The sequence below is a fragment of the Nannospalax galili genome, unplaced genomic scaffold (genome assembly GCF_000622305.1).
Source record: "Nannospalax galili isolate Female #2095 unplaced genomic scaffold, S.galili_v1.0 scaffold278, whole genome shotgun sequence".
Lineage (NCBI taxonomy): Eukaryota > Metazoa > Chordata > Mammalia > Rodentia > Spalacidae > Nannospalax > Nannospalax galili.
In genome coordinates this window covers 193,715-216,945 of record NW_008347536.1, presented here as the reverse complement: position 1 = coordinate 216,945, position 23,231 = coordinate 193,715, and the positions used below count along the sequence as shown (strand labels likewise).

The 23,231-nt window shown below is 36.4% G+C and overlaps 1 protein-coding gene across 4 annotated transcripts in view; it reads right to left on the bottom strand.

Moving 5' to 3' along the window:
• The window catches only part of Grm5 (glutamate metabotropic receptor 5), a 553,026-nt gene that overhangs the window by 490,263 nt on the left and 39,532 nt on the right, over positions 1–23,231 (bottom strand). The gene's annotated exons all lie outside the window — the stretch shown is intronic.

Genomic DNA, 23,231 nt, shown 5'->3' with positions numbered 1-23,231 from the left:
GGAAAAACATTTTATGCTTTAGGGCTAGGCAAAGTGTCAACTTGACATCAACAGGAAAACTTTATAAGAGATAAAATTGATAAGTGAGGGCTTCATTAAAAATAAAGCTTGCCTTGCATAAGGCTCTTTTAAGAAATTTATTACAAAGAAAAATCAAGCTACAGGCTTGGAAATAGTTGAACCCATACATTAAACAAATGATTAGTCTTTAAAATATATAAAAATTCTCAAAACAAAATCATTGACAAACTCCAGTTTTAGTATGGAAAAAGTTCTGGTCAGAAATTTCTGCAAATAGAATATATTCATTCTAAATGAGTACACAGGAGCACAACTAAATGAACTCAGTGCAATACACACACACACACATATATATATACACACACATATATATATACACACACATATATATGTATATTTATAAATGTATATTTAATATTATTAAAGAAGTGGAAAAGTAATTGAGGAGGAGGGGACATGGGGGAAGTTTGAGGGGAACTATAAGGGATAGACATAGTAATTTAAAGGCAATATTCGTGTACTGAATTCTCTAAAAAATTAAAAGGGCAAACATTCTGAATCTTTTTTGTTCTTAATATTTTACTTCAGAGTGTTTCTCTTGTACTAAAACCAAGGCACCTATGTTACTTGGCATTGTGCGTTATCTTCTTCCTTTAGAGAGTTCTAAAAATAGCTTAATAAGATTTTTAAAGGTATGTGGGCACAAAATTGTGTTCACAGCTCACAGTCTTTTAAACGTTTTGGGTTAAATGCATTTCTATTTTATATTTAAGTATGTGGGGCTCATAGCTTCCCTAACTGTACCCAGGCTAAGAAAAAAGTGTGTTTTCAAATCTAGGGAGCAGTTAAGATCCAAACCAATATATTTTAAACAGTTATAACATGAAACTGAATGATTTTATTAAAGTGTGTAGGCTATTTGCATCAGAGAAAGTGCAGGTGGATATATTTAGTGAACCGGATGTTCACTGATCTCTCTATTCATAAACACTATGTAAAGTACACAGAAAAAAAATCTCATTTTTGATTCCTGCTTCCTAAAATTTATTCAGAGATGAGAAGTTGCTAATATTAATAATCTGGTTTCCTTCCCCTAATTCTGACCTAATGAATTTTGGTGGATTCTCCCTTGATATCATGTCACTGTAATCTATTCGTGGCTTTATCCATCTGAACATGCCACCATGCTGCATGTAGCAAGGGCAGACTTTACTTTTCTGCATTTCACATCCAGATTATGTAGAAAAGCAGTAATGATTAGTTAATAGAATTATCCATTGCACATTTTATTAATACCACACTCCCCTGAATTTACAGACTTCTGTAGCTGAACCAAGTCAGATAATCTTACTCTTCTTTCCTAAACCATTCAAAGTCTTCTTTTTACCAATGAGGACTGTACGCCCTTCTCTCTAGGCAGTGTTTCTTTTCCCCCATCTTACCCTTTATCCTTGTCAGGTCACTGGCTGGAAGCCCTTCTCAGTGAGGCCTGTCTTGGCATTGATATTCAGCATTTGATCTAAGCCACTGCACGCTAGCATACTTTGGGGTTCACTTGTTTAAAATCTTCTAGTCTGTCACTAGAATATAAGCTGAAAAATAGAAATGTTTCCTGATTTTTGTTCAGTGTTCTATCCTTGGCATTTATGATTAGATGCAGAATTGAGGATCAAAAATATGTTTTCCAATAAATGGGAAGACTCACATTTCTCTTTTCTTGCCACACGTCTTCATCTATTTTGTGCTGCTACAAAAGACCCTGAAACTGGGTACTTTGTAAGGAAGAGAGGTTCATTTTGTCCCATGGTTTTGAAAGCTAGAAAGTTCAAGCTTGCATGGCCACATCTTGACAGTGCCTCATCTGGTGTCATATCCTCATGGACTATGTAAGCTGGTATCACCCGGTGGGTCACAGGTAAGAGTGAAGCAGGCAGACCACATGGAGATTCTAGTCACTTGAATAGAATTTCATTGTTTCCGAAGGTGGACTCTCCATGATTTTGCCACTGGGACTCATCTCTTCCTCATCCCCAAACCTCTCAATCTCATTGCAATGGAGTCCAGCCCATGTGTCCTTGCTAAGAAACCTTATTCAAAACTATGGCACATTGCTAACCACAAACACTTAGCAATTAGTACTTCAAATGAAGATGAGCAGCATTGGAGAATACTTAGAAAGAAGAATTCCAAATTCAATATGCTCACAATGTCCTAAGAAAACAGCCATCTTTCCCTTCAGAGGATACATATGGAACAGAATTATATTTTTATTTTGTTGAATCTGGAATAAAATGTAGAACAGAAGAATGGTATCTCACAGAGAAGCCTCATCAGAATAAAATTTCTTTATTGAGAATCTATATTACAAAAAAGTTTTATTCAGGGCTTACAGTACACTGAAAGACACAGAATATTTGCTAGAAAAGATTTTACTTTTCTAGTCCACTCCCCCAAATGGCCATACTTAGTTGGATAGTCAGTCAAATCTTCCATTTACAATTAAGTTTGATTATGCTAAAACACTATCATATGAAAAATATTTTTGAGTATAATTTCATTACCCTATATATAAGTAGATGGGTACAATTTCTTGTAAAATCATTTTGTGATATAACTGTACTTAGTATCCAAAGTGTGGTCCTCTACTACTACATAGGGCAGACAACAAGGATGTAGGTGCTTTGCTGTTGATAACAACATGCATTCTAAAATGAGCAGGGTGGAGAGGTTAAAACTCACTATTAGATCTTTAAGTTACAATATAACACAGAAAGCACAATGCTTCCAAAGTCATTGTTTTCAACTTAAAATAAATTCTCTTGGCTCATATGCTGTAAAACTCCATCATAACTTGTGATTTTAGAACAAAACGTTTGGTTAACTTTATTCTCTTGCATTTCCTGGTTCAAATTTAAATATGAATTCTTGCCATTTTATATCCAAACTCATGACAAACTATTTTTATTCACTTTCTATAAATATGATTTCCAGCTGTCCATGTACACAGTAAGAGGATAAGGAGAAAGCATGTTTAGAGGCCAGGTGACACAGTACATGTGCCCTGGTTTCCAAAGGCCTCCCACACTTTCCTTTCTTCTGATATTTCACTACATTTTATTTCTTAAAGGGCATTCTGGCATAATTTTAAATAGCAACTGACAAGGCATACCTCTGTGCCTAATACTAGTTGAACGTCTAGGTAACTTTAGTCCTTTTATTTTAGGTGGCAGATAAGAATACATCACTGCCTGTCCCCTTTTGTACCTCTTCCTCCTTTGTTTGCCACTTAAAAAACAGAAGAAACAGAACAAAACTCTGATTTATAGTCTAGTCTTGGAGGCTATACATTAAGACCAAAAAAGAAAAGAATTAATTTGTAAGCAGAGGGTAAGTTGACAAAGTGTCATACATGGATGGAAACTCACCAAACTGCAATTCAAGAAATTATGGCAGCCTTTACATATACCTTCTTCAAGTTTGGTTTTCCTTAGACTTTTCAAGTTTAATGAAATAATTTCAATTTTTAAAAGTAAAATATTGAGACTAAGATAATTATATTGTTTCATTTTAATAGCTAGTTGACATAAGTTTCCTTGAATGACAAACAGTAGAACATTGAGAAAAACTGAATCTAAGAGGACTTCACCTAAAATCCTCAAGCTAGCAGATGACAAACTTATGACATAATCCATGGTCATTTTATCTATCAAGTAAAGAAATAGAGCACATAAGAAATTAATAATTATAAGTGAAACATTATAAAAATGTTCAAAATGTAATAGAAGTTATGAATAAAAAATAAATTCACAAGCAATATGTTTAAAAAGTTAGCAAATATTTTAGGACTAAAATAAATATCAAGTAATTAGCTATAGCTCCATATAGATGTATTTAAATATGTATAATAGCTACATAAACATATATGTATGCATGTGTATTTTTGTTCACATATGGGTAATACACATTAAGGAAGAGAACATAAATTACTGAAATTCAAATGTCAATTTTATAAAAAAATTTTGGTACTTTTAATCAACAAGAATATTTTAATGTGATACATGAACATTTTTTAATGTGTATATCATTTGGGGAACATTTACTTTGCATGTAAAGATGCCTAGGACTTTCAACAATCTTAAGATGGCTTGGAATTATATTACTAATCTTATCCAGCTCTGTTCCTGATAGTATAAATATCCTAGTCTTTAACTCATTCATAGTACCAAATGATGACTTGAGTTGATAACTGTCTTTGGTTGGGAAAGCATTAAGGATTGAGATGAAAAGGGAGGAAAAGAGACTGGATATAGGAGTTAGCATCATAGATTCCCTGCTATATTTAATATGGATCTGTATAATTGAGAAAATTAAAGTAATTACTGGGAAATAGTTTTTAATAGTGCATTGTTTTACCTGAAAGAGCACTGTAATACAGGTTTATACATAATAAAAAGAGATCCCATAGCATTCAAGGCTGTCTTTGGCAACATAGCAAGTATGAAGGAAGTTTGTCTCAGAAAAACCAGACCGAACAAACCAAACCATACATCACAGAAAGAAAAATCCCACAAACATGTAACCAGTGGTTGCAATGATTCCAAATTAAAAGCTTTTCCCATTATAAAGCCCTATAAACATGACCCACATAAATTATGTAAATCATTCAAATATCCCAGCAAATCCAGAGCTATAGAAAGTAGAAGATGGATATAATCCCTGACTCAGAATTCTTGCCTAGAATCATTTTGCATGTATTTTCCCACAAATAGTGTAAGATATTTGAGGAAAAAATGCAAAGGACCAAAGATCACAGAAATATGGAAGCAGGCTAGACAAAATTCATATACATAATGGTTCTTAGTGTAAGATCCATGCAGATATTAGGAGTTTTGGATATCAGAGAATTGCTAAAACTTTATAGTTTTATTGTAAGAAAATTGCATCTTTTGTCATTTACATTCACAACATCATGGTACTCTGAAAGAGTCATGGTTTTAGAAATTTAAAGTAGTGCCAAAATAGAAGCACAGCGCGCTCCGGTGATTGTGGGGGACAACACTATCAGGGAGTGCAGTTTGATTATGAGACATGTACTGGCTCTTCTGTTCAAGGCTTTGTACCCTGATGAGAGAAATATTGTGGGAAGCTATGGAAACTTTATGAAGTGTGCCTAGGTGGAGGAAGCCATCACTGGGGCTGGATCTTTGCAGGATATCATGTCCTTGTCCCCTTCCTCTCTTTTTAAAAAAAATTCCTGATTGACATGAGATAAACAGCTGTCTTCCACTAGGCCCATCTGCCATAGTGCTCTTCTACCTGGCCACAAAACAACTGGAGACAGCCAAAAGTGAGCTGAACATCTCTAAAAGTGTGAGTCAAAACAAACCCTCCCTTTGTTTCTATCAGGTGTTTGTTAATGAAATAAAAACGCTGACAAGGCTGAAATGAAGCTAAAGTACTTAAACAGTTTCCTTTCTTCCTACTCCAACGTCCTTTCCCTTCTCTGTTAACTACATTGCTGTGCCCTGCGCAATCAGAAACACGCCAACAGATACTTCTGCAGCAAGGCTGAATATATTAAACAATAGATGGAAGGAAAAAGTCTGTGTTCATCATAATTTTGGACATTATGCGCAAGTTAAAGGTGCATGGAGTTTATTTTATAATTTTTAAAAAATATTTTATTTATTATTTTTATTTTATGTGTATGAGTGTATTGCCTGCATGTAGGTAATTGCACCTGTGAAATGCCCATGGAGGACAGAAAAGGCCATCGGATCCCCTGGAACTGGAGTTATGGGCAATTGTTAGCTGCCATGTGGGTGCTGGGATTTGAACTCGGGTCTTCTGCAAGAACAACCAGTGTTCTTAACCACTGAGCCATCTCTACAGCCCTATTTTATAATTTTTTAATTGTTATTTTTATTTTATGTGTATGAGTGTTATGCCTGCAATGTGTGTAAGTGCATACCTGTCGGGCAATGCCCACAGAGGACAGAAGAGGTTGTTGGATCCCCTGGAACTGGAGTTATGGATGGTTGTTAGCCACCATGTAAGTGCTGGGATTTGAACTCTGGACTTCCGCAAGAAAAGCTGGTGCTCTTAACCATTGAGCCATCTCTCTAGCCTCAGGTGTGCGGAGTTTGAAAAACTATAGAAGACAAAAATCTCATATACTAATCCTCTTCAATATTGTGATTAATACATGTGACTCGTGAAGAAGGATGCTCCAGAATAAAGTTGTACAAATAAGCATCTTTGTTAGTTTTCTAGTAGCTTTGAAAAATATCTTACAAAAGTAACTTAAAGAAGGAAGGATTTTTGGCTTACAGTTCCGAGGGAAGTCCATTATGGTGGTACAAAATGGCACTGTGCTCACATTGATCTGCAGTTCAAAGCAGAAAGTCATGAATGCTGGTGGTCAGCTGGACTTCTCCTTTTTATGCAATCTGGGGCCCCAGCCCACAAATTAGGGTGTATCTTCCAACCTCAGTTAGTGTAATCTACATAGTCCCTCATACACATTCCCAGAAGCTTGTCTCTACAGTGATTCTAGATTGTGTTAGGTAGACATTAACCACACAGTTCTCCATACCATGAACTTGCAAAAAACAACAACAAAAAAGAACAACAACAAAAAAACAACAAAAAAGAGTTGTTATCTACACAGTATAGCACACAATCACGAGGAAATAAGAACTATTAGTTGTATTAGGCATACAGGTGATGCCTTTGATTCCAAGTACTGAAAAGAAAGTGTGTTTAAGTTTAGATTACTCAATTTGTAGAAATAATGAATGTTTGCTGCTTTATTAATAATGGTGTGAAGTCACCAAAGCTATTTTCTAAGAAAATTTAGTGAACTGGAATCTGTTAACCTTACTGAACAATACCTCAGTGAGCTGTAATTAATGCTCATAGTGCACCTGCTTAATTTTCTTAATGTATTAGCTGTTTCTTTTCTTCCCTTTTCAATTCTTAAAATCATTGACTAGCTTTAGTTGCTGAAATTCATGGTCACGTTTCTTTTCTTATTTTAAAACTGATATCAAATGCAGATTTGAATGTTGCTCTTTGTGGGTAGAAGAGTTAAGAAACAGAATTTGAGAGCAAATGGATCAATTTGTCAATGTATTCAAGCCAACACAGTTGCGGATATTGTGAAAGCAGCTCATGAGAAAGATGACATCTTCATTATCAGTTCAGCAGTGTCTAGTGGGAAATGTCTTTATTGCAGAGAAATTGGCAGGAGATGCTGGAAAGTGCTTCAGCTTCCTCATATGTAAGAACAAATCCTAACTGATAGCTGCAAGACAAAGCTTTACACAAAGTTGTCATTTCAGTCATGGGTATCCTGGTGATATCTGGAGGTTTGCAATATACTTTAAAAGGAAACTGAGTATCATCATAGGCCTGACCCAGCATGACCACTCACCCCTGACTCCACTAACCATGAAGCATGCTGACCATTGGTTAAATTTACCCTTACATTGCTCCACTAACCATGGAGTATGCTGACCATTGGTTAAATTTACCCTTACATTGCTATTTATAGATTATTTTATACCTGTTATATCTATAATACAGAAATGTTATTATTTTCCTATGTGAAGAAATTGGCACTTAAAGAGTTTAAATAATTTGCCCCTCATCATAAAACTAGTAAGTAGAGAGGTATGAGTTTGATCTCATATTGCTTGACTTCAAGGCTGGTTCTACTATTAGAATTGGGACATTTTGTATCCCATTCTGACAGCAAAAATATGTAGACTAATAAACATACTTTCCATATTGATTCAAAAATTAGAATAAAAATATACAGATGATAAAAAATAACAGAAAGACAGATAAAAGAGGGAGTAAAGAAAGAAGGAAAAGCGGGGGGAGAAAGGAAGGAGGGATGGAAGAGGGGGAAAGAAGGAAAGAATTAATCTGCATTATTATGAATGACAAACAGTAAGACTGGAAATCTAGGACTAGAAGACAGACGGAAAAGCGGGGGGAGAAAGGAAGGAGGGATGGAAGAGGGGGAAAGAAGGAAGACTAGAAGACTGAAGATAGAAGAGTAACAAATATTGCAGTATGCTTTGGGATGGATAGACCTGGAAGTAACTCTTGCAAATGAAAGCTGCAAGGACTTAGTATGACAATGAAGCTGATGTCCAGTGGGAGGAAGCTGCTTCACGTTCTTAGGTCCGAACACTCAAGTTTAATTCAGTGAGCCTGCAGTATCTAGTTAACCATAACCTAAAATGTTTGGTTATCTTCTAACGTTCGACTTTGTTTTTAGTATAATTCTATCTAAAGTGCACACACTATTCTGTCTCTAGGCCCAATTCTACTAAAGGAAACTAACTGCAACACCGATTTTGACATGCACCCCATATGATAAAGAGGAGATTAAAGAAACCATTCACTGAAAGTTTACCCAAAAGTAAGCAGAATTTAAGGGCTCTAGATGGACTGACATTAACAAGAAAAGCCTCAGCATGTCATCATTACAGCTAGCTCAAACAATCACAGACAACGAATTAAGACTCAAGAACAATATTACAAAACCATTAGGTACTGTCAGAATAATTTAATTAATGCTCTTAGGTCTGTGCCTAGAATGGAGAGCTTGTTTTTCTTTGCAGATGGCAGAGACTTTCCAGTTTGCATATAATCAGCATCCCATGAGGTCCTGAGAAAAGCATAACATTCATTATGCAGTGAATGCATCATTACAAATTTAGTATCGTCCGTTTTCCTTATTTCATTGAATCAAAGTTTTATGAACAACGTTGATATATAACTATATTTCTTCTTACTTCAGGGTAGGTCAGACTTTAGGATAGCATGTTCAACTATTTCATGTAAGAATTTGTCAACTTGTTAAGATTAATGACAAATATTAGAAGCATAGCAGACACATTATTTTTACATATGTATCTACAGCTGTTGTAGAAAAAATAATTTCTACTTTTCTCACTCATAACCCTACCTCAGTCTACAGAGAATAACGGCCACTCAATCATCTTGTGTTCTGGGAATATTAGAAGGGAAGGAATTGAAGTTTTAATTTTAGAAACCCCAGAGGAGGGAAGGGACTCTACCATTCTTCATGTGGTACTTGAATAAAGCTGAATCGGGACTGGTGTGATGGCTTAGGGGGTAAAAACACTTGTGCGAGCATGAGGGCCTGAGTTCAGATCCCCAACATCCACAGAACATCTGTAACAACAGCACTGTAAGGGACAAACATAGGAGGAACACTGGGGCCTACTGATTGCCAACCTAGCTCCAGGTTCAGTTAGAGACCCTGTCTCTAGGGATTAATGAGGAGCACAATGGAGTAGCACACTCGGTATCTTCCTCTACTTTTTTCGTGACTGTATACCTGCACATACCCACATATGCATAAATTACACACATACTAAACACATACGAATAAAATAAATAAATAAATAATAAATAATAAATACTTTTTAGAAACTGAATTATAGGGGGCTGGAGAGATGGCTCAGGGGTTAAGAGCACTGACTTTTGCAGAGGGCCTGGGTTTAATTCCCAGCACCTCTATGATGGCTAACAACCATCCATAACTCCAGTTTCAGGAGATCTGACACCCTCTTTTAACCTCCATGGGCATTGCATGACACAGGTGCACATACACATATGTAAGCAATACATTATACTCATAAAATAAACCAAAATAAATCAAATATATAAAATCTGAATTATGAGCTCTGCATGGGCTTTTTGTAACTTATATTCTGACTGAATGATTGTGATGGTTTGAATGAAAATGTCCCCCATAGGCTCCAAGCATTTGGACATTTTGTCCCCAGATGATGGCGCTGTTTTGAGAAGTTTTAGAAGGTATGGCTATCTTGGAGGATGCATGTCACTGGGGGTGGGCTTAGAGAGTTCTTACGCCTTGCTGGATCTCCAGTTGCTCTCTTGCTTCCTGTGACTGAATGATGATGTGAGAGCTTAACTTCAGCTGCTGCTGCTCTAGCCACCTCCAGCCACCATGCCTCCCTGCCATGAAGGATTGCAATTCCCCTGGAATTGTAAGCTCAAATAAACTCTTCCTTCTATAAATTACTTGGGTCAGTGTTTTTATCACAGCAACAGAAAAGTTTACTAATACAATGATGTTAAAGAAAAGTATAAATAATGAAAAATCAGGTACCACCCTCCAATATAAACCCTTTTCATTTAAGGCAGTCTGAAGTGTTCCCAAAACTCTGCTCAGTGCAAGAGGACTTTCCCCACAACTCCTTAAGATAAGGATCCTTTTGCTCTGGCTGCAATAAAAGCAGGAAACTGAAATCTCTTCCTTGATTTGTCAGTATTCTTCTCATGAGAAACTCAGCAAAAATGTCATTAACCTGAGAAATGGTACTTACACTCTACCTTTAAACCAATTCCCCTCCTTCTGTAACCCTTAGTTACTGTAACAGTATTATAGAACTTATTACCACCTTAGGTTATTCCAAATTTAATAATCCGTGTGTTTTGCTTAATGAGTAGATAGCAAATTCTTTATAATTAGACAATTCTTAGTTGTATGATTTTATTGTGTGCTTATTATAAAGTGCATTAGATATGAATATGTATGGCTATATATTTTTTATCCTAGTTAAGGCAAGACTAATGTCATCAAAGCAAGGCTTCTGAAGATACTACCATATTTACCTAGGACATCCTTGGGTGCGTATACACACCTGCAAATCCACACATGCGAATGCTCAGACATTCTACAGCAATCAGCATTGCTTCATAATTGTTCCACAATCTCCATTCTTGATTTTAAAAGATTACCTTGCTTAAGGAAAGTAAATCACAAAGGTTATGGAGCTAGCAAGAACATTAATACAAAAGATACTGCTCTGAGATGTCCTGAACTTGGCTAAGAGGTCCATAATCCTGCAGATTTCTTTCTTCTAGTTTTTCTTTAATTGTCGATATATACCAGTTATATGCCCCTAACTTCTCATTATGAGCAAAGTGACCATACAGTTGTTCAAGGGTCTTACACTATTTTTTTTCTTTTACCAAGGCTACATATTAGAGTAGTCAGAACCCCAAGGACCAAAGCTTGTTGCCCCTATAAGTACATACTATGAAATAATGACAACCGATCAGAGGAAACACAGTATAACTTGGTATTACTGTCAAGGTTCTGAGTTTAATATAACATTTGCGGCTTACAGTTGATTTGAGCTGCTTACTTAGCCTGGCTAGACCCCAATTCTTTTATCAGTGAAATAAGTATGTTTTTTAGTATTCCAGAAACCTACTTCAAAGGCTTACTACATTACAGAATTTTAAATTATGTATTATTATGTATAATCCAGTAATATCAATTGAATAACTTAAAACTTACAAACAGATATTGTTAATTCTGTGCCCTGCTACTGTGAGGTGGCATGCTATCCCTCAGGTACATGGAAGCTGTCTAATTGATAGTGCTCTGCTCTGCTGCTCAGAGCTCATGACTGAGAAGAAATCAATGGAAATCTGTTGATAGAGTTGTGAAAGTCATGCACCTTAAGTGATTGAGTGAGTGACTTGAGGGGAAATGAATTTTTTTCTGGCCATGAGTATGCTCGATCATGGCTTTCTCAGGGCCTTATTCTCCATTAAGCAATTGCTATCTTTATTTTTTCCTAAAGTTAAACACATAAAAATATTTCCTTCTTTCTGTGTTTAAAAGCCTAGATAGTACTAAATGGTATTTACAGGCCAATGTTTCAAGTGCTTTGGAGGATTTATATTGAAATTTTCATTACAAAACCTTGTCCAGTGTAGAATTTATTTGATTGAAAATAGCTCCGTGGTCTATCATTAAAACTTTAACTACATCAACCTGTGTAGAGTACCAGGTAGCACCTGGCTATTCCCACTTTCAGCTAACCTGTTAGCTAATGGTGTGATTTACAAGGCATACCATTTAATTTCCTGCCTTCGTTTCTCTTTTGAAAGAGAAGACACTATACATTTGTATCTGTGGCCCTTCCTGCTTCTGAAAGGGATATACTGTGGTTTATATTAGAGAAGATGATTTAGTGAATTGATATAGTCAAACCCACTTGGGGAACCAGAGCTATGGCACAGTGGTAGAGTCCTTTGTACAAGGCCTTGACTTTGATCCTCAGCACTGACACACACACATAGAATATCTAGTTGGAGATAAAAACAATCAACCATAACAATCATCTTGGGGAAAATTTGTCTTGTCTTTAAAAACTATTTTATCACTGAGCTCCCTGGGAGTCAAGATTAAAAAGAAAATTACTCATCAAAATATTAATGTATCTACATAACACAATTATTTAAATATATTACACATTATTTTTACTTATTTATAAATAGTATATATTATGCTGCAACTATGTAATACATTTATATTGCATTCATGTAAAAATAAGGTTTCTCCATAGAAATATTTCATATGATTTTTTCCAAGCAGAATTTACATGTTGTTGTTACTTTGTATAAGAAATGTAAATACTATTATTTGTAAGTATTAATAATTATGCAAAGAAGTTAACAATAACATTTAGAAATTTTGTTCATCAGCCAATGTATAATCTTTTATATATAGTATCCATCACTTAAATATTTCTAAAAATAAAATATTTTTGCTTATGTCTTGAGAGAGGTGAAACTAGTCTGTGTAGAACTTTAATAGATTTTCTTAGTAAATGAACAATACAGAGTCCTGTACTATCAGATATAGTAGTATAGACATATTTTAATGAAGATCACGTCAAACCCAGAGATTTGTTACATGGATACCAACTTCTATCTCTAGAGAGATATAGTGTAAAATTGTCTTAAGTATGTTTTCAAATGTAAATACTGTTTAGGCTTAGTTTTTCTTAGCAAAATGCATAACATTCATCCACAAATAAACCTTCTAATGAGAGCATATAGTGGGAATTTTTTAAACAGTTAGCAGAAAGATACAAGCTGCAAGGCTGTCACTGTCAATAGTACCAGTAAATCATTCATTTTATCTCACATTTGACTACACAAAGATGCTTTTAGCAATAAAGTCAGTGAACTCTCAAGTTCCTTCTCCCTTTGACTTTCTGCCACTAAAGTGTAGAATAGTGGAGCCTGGGACAGGATTTAGTTGAAGGTTTCATATAGCCCAGGATGACTTCAAACTCACTTGGTTGCCAAGGATGACCTTTAACTTCATAACTCCCCGTCTCCATCTTCCAAGCTTATAGGTTTGTACCACCATGCTGGCTGTATGTGTTTTAACTCTTTTGAAAATAATGAATGTATTATTTTACCCTTGATCTGACCTGGCCATCAGACAATCAAAGATGAACTGCTGGGCTCTAGGACATAGCTAACTGTAGTTGGAAAATAATATTCAATGAATAAAAGATAAGTAGAACAATCTGTTAAATTTATTGGTTTCCTACAATGCAAACCCTACTGATAATGTTATTCACAGGCCAGGCCCATAGAATATAATCAAGAGTCAACTAAAACCAAGGAAAATATATAGATTAAAAGTTTACCTTCAGCACTTCTCATTGGCTGCTGTGGGTTCTTTTTTCCTGTATTTCCACATTGATAGAACAATGTCTCTTACAATTTACCAAAAATCTACTATGTTCCAAGAATTTGATACATATTGTTAATCCTTCCTGTAATCTTGCAAGAGGAGGTTGATAACTCCCATTTACAAAAGAGGCAGCAGAACCTGGGAGCCAAAGCAATGAAACTGTCAAGTGTAGACCCAGGATCCAAGTCCCACTCTCTGTGTAGTATCTGAATGCTCACTTAGAGTTTCTGTTACAAAATAAAAAGACTGGGAGGAAAATACACAGAAAATATGGTATCTTGATTCACACAAATGAAAAGGCAGAAATAAGTTTCAGATGAAAATTTGGATGAGTACATCCATCAGGAGCATTGCTTCCCCTTCTTGCCACCTCTGTACTTAGTTCCTTACATCTTTACTACTTGGTGATGGTAGGCTTTTCATATGTAACCCTACAAAAATTACTTAATCTCTCTGACTCCGCTTCCTGACAGGTAATTATAGGGCTGTCTTTCTTTCTTCATATTGTGAGAAAAACACTGACCAAAATCAACTTCAGGAAAAAAGGGTTTATTTCATCTCTCAGGTCACAGTTCATCACTGAGAGAAGTCAGGGCAGGAACTCTGGGCTGGAACCTGGAGGCAGGAGTTGAAGTACAGACCACGAAGGAGCACTGCTTACTGACTTGCTCCCTGGCCAGTGCTCAGCCTGCTTTCTTATGTCATATAGGACCACCTGCGCAGGGGTAGCACCTCTCACAGTGGGCTCGACCCTCCCAAATCACTCAACAATCAAGAAAATACATCACAGACATAGCCAAAGACACTTCAATGGAGGTAATCCCTTAATTGATGTTCCCAAGTTTACAACTAAAGCTATCCAGCACAATTTATCCCTTATCAACTTGACATACAAGCACATCACTATTAAACCACAGCAAGGTTAATAGAAATATATGTGGGAGCTGGAGAGATGGCTCGGTGCTAAAGAGCATTGGCTGCTCTTTGAGAGAGGCCAGTTCAGTTCCCAGCACCTCTATGGCAGCTGAAAACAATCCATAACTCCAGTTCTAGGGGATCCAACACCCTCTTCTGGTCTCTCCTCTGGGGGCACTTCACAGGCATGGGTGTACTTACATACATACTGGCAAAACACCCATATGCATAAATTACAAAAAAAGAAAACTAAATAAAAGTCTGTCATGAGCTGGTGTATGTATGTGATTGACTATTTATATACAAAGTACCAACTACCATATTGTATGATACATAGTATTCAATGAAGGCTACTTATTGTGTTCATTTCTAGAATGAATGAAGTTCACAAGCAGAGCAAATGCAATGTCTACAGGTGCAAGAGTTGTGTTGGCTGTCAAGAGGGATCTGTATACTGATTACAATATCCAAATTAGAGTACTATCCCTCAAAAAATCCATTTGCAAATAACTGTGTTAGCAGCAATTTATGAGTGAGCTGTGCAAGTTGTTTCTGTCTTCATTCCTCCCCCAACGTTATCTCTATAACCAGAGCTGATGTTATCTACTTGGCTTCCCACTTCTCTTATCATATACTAGAGGTCATTTATTTATTCTAACATCAAGTTTCAATTATTTTTCAGCTATTCTACTACTAATCGGGCTCAGTGCTGTGGAATCACCAGGTGATATGGTGATTAAAGATCAAATTCTGGGGCTTGAGGAACTTTTAATTCAGTGAAGTATTACATATCATGACATGGTTAGGCAGAAAAGGCTGATACAAACCACAGTGTTGGGGTAGGTGGATGGATGAAGATTATAGGGGTGTACACAAAGTTAGATTTCCTATAGGAATGGCTTGAATGTAGAGGGATAAATAAGAATAATAATGGCTTTCAAGTGAACTTTGTATTTTAATTTCCCATAATTGCTATGAAGGCTGTACAGAGTCTGTGTGTATTTCTGAGTCCATTGATCCTTTGTTAGCATCTTGCTTTGCTAAGACTCAATGTTCAAACAACATGCATTAATATTGATATATTGTTATGAACTAAAGTCTATAAGTTATATTTCCTTAGTTTTTAACTACATTTCCATTTTCTTTTCTATGATTGCATCAAGGAGGTCACCCCACATTGAGTACTTAAGATCCTCAAGACTAACTGATTCTCGGGTTATTCTTATTTTGATTATCTTGCCATTTTGAGAAGTACTGCGATATTTTTTAGAATCTTTCCATTAGGATTTATTTTATGCTTTCCTCATTGGAGTAATACATTTTGAGGAGACTCTAGAAGAAATTGAAATTGTTATTGCATCATATCAAGGGGGCAAAATCTCATAAGAGGGAAGGTTCGGTGAGGAAAGAGATGGGAGGGCAGGACAGAGGAGGGTTTGGGAGAAGGGATAACTAACACCAAGAATGTTTGAAAAAGCCTTTAGAAACCTACTATTCTGTAAGTTTCTGAAAATATACATTAAAATAGTTTAATTGGAGCTACTGTACATGACAGTACAGTAGAACTATACAGAACATTGATAATGTTCAAACAAAAGCTCAGTGCCAGGTGTGGAATATTTCAATTCAAGTTGTTGGTTGGGGGGTGGTCTTTACTTGATGGTAAGAGCCTATTGCTGAAGACACTATATATTGAGTCACAGGAAATGCAGAAATCAATCTGGTTCCAATCTAGATACTTCATTGCTACTGGCTAGATTTTATGGTGCTGAAAGGTGCTATTCTTGCTACTGAGAAAGAAAAATAATCAACTTTTTACCCAGCTGTGAACCCTGCAAACTACAATAATGACAAGACTGAAATATATACTTCTTGGTGCAATATGGCAAGAATGTTATTGGGATTATCAGCTACTGTCTCATTGGATTTAAGGCAATGTCTATGGGGGAGTAGGTGGGGTAAACTCATGACTCGCACCATAAACCTGGCCAAGAATCCATGGCTGGGCAGGTCATCATCCCTGTGGGAGAAGATAACACTGTTATTTTGCTAAATGGATACAGTATCAAACTGTTTTCTAAACATTTATCCTAAAATGCTGACAAATTAGAGCATCTCGCAGCCCTCATCAGAAAAGTTTCATAGTGAAGCAAACTGAGGTTATAATAGAAACTCACAACTAGTAAAAGTAAAGCAAGTAAGTAATTGTGGAGTACTCAGCCCCAAATAGTACATCTAACATCAGCCCCCAACAAAGCTCATAGAACATCACAGAAGAAGGGGTGAAAAGATTGTAAGAGCCAAATGTCAAGGTGAACTGTGTCTTCTGGCTATAACACTCAGAAAACTAACAGTAGCTGTGATTACCTACACAAGATCAAGCCAGTCAACATTCCCTCACCATGAAGGAGGGAGGAACTCATGAGGTCCTACCCCTAGCTAAAGAGGTATTGGCAGTTGATGACTGCTGGGGGAGAGAGAGTCAGTGTTCCTCAGGAGTGTGGTCTCATTTGATTGCCCATGGTCCAGTGGATGACCCTATACCTATCTGCACACAGCTTTAATTAAACTTAGTGCATATAATGAAAAAAAAGAGAAAAAGATATGAAGTTGGGAGGAGGATGTGAAGGTTCTGGGAGAAACTGGAGGGAGCATAGGACAGATATTATCAAAATATATTCTGTATATATATGTGAAATTCTCAAAGAAGATATCAATAAACTAAAATTAATTTATGTTTAACTTGAACATTTGGTGGTAATGTTTATTTAGTCCTTTATTAAATTAGTTTTTTCTACTATTCCATACTATTAAGGCTTGCTATGTAGAAAAATTCACCTAAAATTATTCTGCTTAATTTCACATTATTCTCAAACATCAGGAAGAGGATAATTTTCAATCTGGAAAAACTCCCTACTGTGAAACAGGGGAAGGAATCGGAGACCTTTGGTTTAACAACTCAAATGGTTCAATGAATGAAGATGTTCTGCCTGAAAGAAGTGAAATGGCTCAGCAGGCACCTGTTGTTACAATTTTCTTCACATAGTGAGGTCCGTTTTATGTGCTGCAGCTGCAGCAACCTTAGGAAGTATTTTATCATCTCATCGGTATAAACTCAGCATGGAGAAGAGGGAGTGCAGCCAGGTACCACTTACAGAAGGGGAGGAGACCCAAAACACTGATAGTTGTCAACTCCCCACTTTTAATTTAACTTATGTAAGAACCATGTGTGGCAGTTGCAGTCTTGTTTTACAGAAGAACGATGGAAGTTTTCAGCTAATACCATATGGTAAGTGTCAGAAGTGGAATTTATACCCAGGTGCTTTGAATTCTAATCACATATTGATAGCAGCAAAAGAAATTTTTTTTGAAAAGCCCAACCTTAATAAGATATTCATCCCTTTTCCACTACACGAATTGAAGGGCATGCTCACTTGTGGAAAGCATTCTTAAGCTATGTTATTATTTTTTCTATGCTTGGATAAATATAGGTACATACGGAGAGTGTAGACCATGGTAGAATGTAGTAATAGATTATTGGAATTAGAAAAGACTAGAGGAGATTGATAGAAAATTCCAACCATTATACTACTGGATAGAGAATTACAAACCAAGATAAAATGCGGTGATGATAAACCTCATCCAATTATACAATTGTGTAGCCTCCTAAACTTCTTCAGTAGAATTTAATTCACATGGCCTAGACACAGAAATGGTAAACACCATTAGTTCCAGCTCCAGTTTCACACTAACAAATTTTGATAGCTTACTGATCTGCTTCCCTCATGATGATGAACACAAACAAAATTTGGGAATGGAGTTAAAAAGAAAATTTTACCAGAAACAAGGTCATCGGTGCTATCATTAAATCCCATGGCCAAGGCTCCCACTGTCAGCTCACTGGACAGGCAAAATATTGGCTAACTGCTTCTTTAATCCTATTTTTCTGCTTCCTTGATTCCCATGAAAGTGTCCACAAGCTGGGCATCCTGGTATCAAAGCTGTGGGGAAAGTTGTTGCTGCCTAAGTTTGTAGCATCCTGTGTCTTTTATCTGGAGGCAATGATTAACTGAGAAGCTCAGGGCTATTTTAAATAACTACCAAATGCAGGCAAGATGTGTTGAGAGATCAAGCTCAAATTTTTTCACAGTATAAAAATGAAGAAAGGGTAATAAATGGGAAAACCATGTAAAATAAAACTAACAAATGCAAGCTTTAGAGCTGGAAAGAACTGAGTTTGAATTCAAGAGTCTACATCAACCAGACCTGGTGTTGATGGTCCCAAATCTCAGTTTTACCTATAATGGATTTTAGAATGTATTGTTATATTGCTGCTCCTCCTTTACATGATTCATCTATTCAAAAGCATTGATGAATGCCATATATATATTAGGCTGCATTCCCTCATTTTGGAAATGTGATGGTTAGTTTTGATTGTTGATAGACAGACGTTAGAATCACCTGGGAAGAGAAACTCAAGGAGACATTGTCTAGTTGGGTTGGCTTGCCTATGAGGGGTTGTCTTAATTAGGCTAATTAAGGTGGTAAGACCCACCTGCAATTTGGACAGCATCATTTAATGGGATGGGGCCTGGACTGAATGAAAAGGAGGAAGCAAGCTGATCACTTGCTCTCTGTTCCGGATTACTGATGCAGAGTGATCAACTCCCTCATTACTGCTGTTGTGACTTCCTCAATATGATGGACTGTAACCTGGACCTGTGAGTTGAGATAAATCCTTTCACTCATAATTTACTTTTTTCAGGGTATTTTGTCACAGCATATGGAAAGGAAACAAGGAAAGGATACATCTATGAAAATATTTGAAGATCATCATAATGGATTTGGAGTTCGGGCAAACCTTAAGAAAGGAAACAAAGAAAAGCACATGATTGTGTGAGATAATAACAAACATTTTTAATAAAAGAAGTTACAGGGCAGATGATGTTTTATTATGATGATGTCAGGGCAAAGATGACTGGCATTAAGAAGGCTAAGGGATCATGTTAAAGATGCCATGTACTGTTTTCCTTGGTAGGTCGTATTGTCCCTGACTTATAACACATGCTCAATATATTTTTTAAACAAATGTGTTATAATCCCAAGAAGGCAGTCATTCATGATTCTTCTTTGTATAGCTGTGAAAGTTGGATATCATGTCTAAATTATTAAGTGTACCCTGAACAAGCTAATTACAAACTCAAGAATCTTTACATTAAATAATCTTTTACGCATACTCACGCTTTGCCAGCTATTTAAATATTAGTATAGTCTAAAACACATTAAAAACTGCATCTGTGTATGTGTATGCACATGTGTGTTCATGAACATGCTTGTGTGTATTCATTGCACAAGTAGATGCAGCACTGTGTGACAAAGTAGCAGAATGGACCACGCACTACTGTAGGAAAATCTTATCTGTTTTTCTTCACTTCTTTCTGCTTTCCATTTCTTAGAGCATGGTCTGCTTTCTTCTAGTTCTTAGACTTATCTTAATGCTCCTGTTGTAAGAGCAATAGAATATTGCTTTTAAATTGGGGTTACCTAATCAGGGTTTTCCCTTCTCCAGACATAATGTGTCATCAGTTCCCTGGTGCCATTCTACTTTCAGATGTGTTCCTTAATGCACATTTAAAGGACACAGTTAAAGGGCTGGAGAGATGGCTCAGCGGTTAAGAACACTGACTGCTCTTGCAAAGGACCCAGGTTTGATTCCCAGCACCCACATGGCAGCTACAAACCATCCTTACCTCCAGTTCCAGGGGAATCTGAAGCCCTCTTCTGACCTCCGTGGTATTGCACAACATGGGTACACTCACAAACATGCAGGCAACATACTCATACACATAAAATAAAAATAATAAAATATTTTTAAAAACACAGTTAAAATTGTCCATCAGATGCAATATGTTTTTATTTTTGCTCCGGGTACTCTTTGACATGTTATGCAAATAGAGACTCAGACAGCTTTCAGTTCTATGCCAGAGAAACAGAGGTTGTGGGAAATGAGCCCTGCTCTGTGCCGTCATTATCCTAACACAGCTGCAGTGTGTCCATGATTTCAGATTCTTGGGTGGGGATTTTCATATCAGAAATAATTATGATAATACTCCAGTTAGAGAAATGGTTTATTGCAGCATTTATTCACTTTGGTTGTTCTAAACAATAGAACTTGTTTTTTGTTGTTGTTGAAATAGACCTAATTAAACACAAACTGTAAGCACTGATACTTAATCATGCTGCCTTTTAATGGAAGAGCTCAAGATCATAAGCAAAAAGTATTTGTATTCTATTCCAATATATTATGGCCAATGATATTGAAAAAACAGTATTTTCTACCTTATTCCATATTTTAATGAAATATTTTTAATTTCCGTTTTATAATTGGAAAGCCCAGTTCTAACCACTTTGGCCAATAATCTTGAAACGTACAGACCAAGATTGTACCTAATATTGGGTTCTAACACTCATTTGTAAATTATGCTTTACACCTTATTCCAGCCTTGCATTATAGAAGACTCATTAAATCATAAAAGCTAGAGATAAAAATTGTCTACAGATGAAAATCTCCAGTCACAGGTGATCAAGTAAGTTCTACACTCCTAATAGGCAAGTTTTCCAAGATTAATCTCTGTCTTCTTGATGTCTTTCTTGAGCCAGAAGTCTATAAAGTAGGACTGGCAGGAGGAACTGAAAACTAAGTGTGGTGGACAGTCTTGAAAGTCTCCTTTAAGTCACACAGGCCTTGTTTCCTTCTGCACACACCGCAACGTATTCACGCAGTACTGATATGCAGGGAAGACAAAATTACAAATCTGACTTTTCTTCTCTGAGGAGATATTATCTATCGTTTCCTAAATTCTAGTCAGAATTTCTAGTTTATTCGGATGACTAATGCATGGCTGGCTTTGCACCCATGGCTGTCAGGGAGTTGTGAGCTTAGATACTTAGATCAGCACAGACTTACGTGAGGAAAATTCTGTGGAAAACAACAAGAGATAATGAGGAAAGGAAAAACAAAACAAACAACAAAAAAACACCTGGCCAAATTCTCACAACACTAACCAAAGTGAGACCATGAAAGAGGCTGGTTTGTATGTAAAGGATGTAAAACAGATAAAGCCGCAGAAGAGACCTGCAGCAGTAGATGCCACACGGCGATTGACATGGAAGTGACTTCTATGAAAAAGAGCATCATTGAGGTGTGGAAAGATGGTGGCACTGTGCTGACACAATGCTTTTAAAGCTTACCTGAGATGAGTAGTGCACAGGGTTGACTTGCTGTTAAATTTCTTAACAAAATACTGAGAGGGGGAGGGATAAAATAAATGATTTTGAAAAAATATAGAGAAAAGATCAAATATTACCCATGAAGCCGTGACAGTGGTTACCTCCATGAGAGGAATCAGAGGGTCATGTCTGCCTTCGGGTAATTCATAGTTTTTTAACATCTGCTTTTGAAACTCTGCATACAATATGGTATACTAGAAAGCAGTGTAGATGAATACTGATCAGTAACACCTAGCATGAAATGTTGTCTCTATCATTGCTTGTAAAATTACTTCTTGTCTCTGTACTTTCATTTTCTCACTTACTAGAAAAGAATATAACTGCATTGCAAGACAATGTGACGGTAACCAGGTCCCACTGGAAAAGCGCCACGTGTGACAGTTACTGAAGGGAAGTGGTACTCTTTCTCATATGCTGAGAGCCTGATAGCAGGAAAGAGGGGTAAGACAGGGACTCATAATCCTTTCCCTGTTATATGAATAAATTTAGAAAACAAGAAACATCCAAAGGAAAATAGAAGTTCATCTGAGAAACTTAATTTTTTCACAGCACGTTATGTTGAACTCTCCTAAGTGTAAGCCATGTGTCAGAGTAGATGCTGGCAGAAAGAATGAACAAGCCAGTGAGAAGACCAGAGAAAAGAGACTGCTTTTCCTTTGCTCAGAAGGCAGGGCCATATCCTTGCTATTCCTCTCCCTGAAGGTCTGCTCATTACCCATGCCTGGCACCCCTTCACGGTTCTATGCCACACCTGTCACTCACAGAGTTACTCAAAGCATGCCAGCAATGACTAACCATGTTATGTTCTGAACAGGCTGCTGGAACAATGAAGAAACAGTTTGTCTGGGCAGATTAAATTCGTTAATGACAAAGCATCTGGGTTTTCACAATTCTACATCAAGTAAAAAACCATAAACCCTGGTGTGCTACACACACCTCAGTCTAAAGTTAGTAACTGTGAACTGGTAAAATAAGATGAAGCCTCTAGATTCTAAAGCAAACATATTTTGGGGCCTGCATTAGAATATATGACCAAGATTGATTTCAGATTTGAGAATGCTGAATTCTGTATGCATTAGTTTAATATATTAATACTCTCAACTATGGAAAATATTATGAATATGAAATTTCATATTTTTTCCACAAGAAGCCTTCCATTTCAGTAATTATAACATCGACAGAATGCCATGCCTTTAAAGCCTTTTAACAATTCCTATTCCAGAATTCAGTTATCACATTGCTTGGCCTATATATCACATGACAAAAATATTTGATATCATGAAACATAAACATAATCTTAGGTATTAAAAGAGGAATTTGGTCTTAGCACCTCTCAAAGAGTTTAGCCAAAAATAAGTAAATTTAACTAATGACAGAAAGAAAGCTATAAACTCTTCTAACAGGATAATAAAGACACATTTTGGATAAT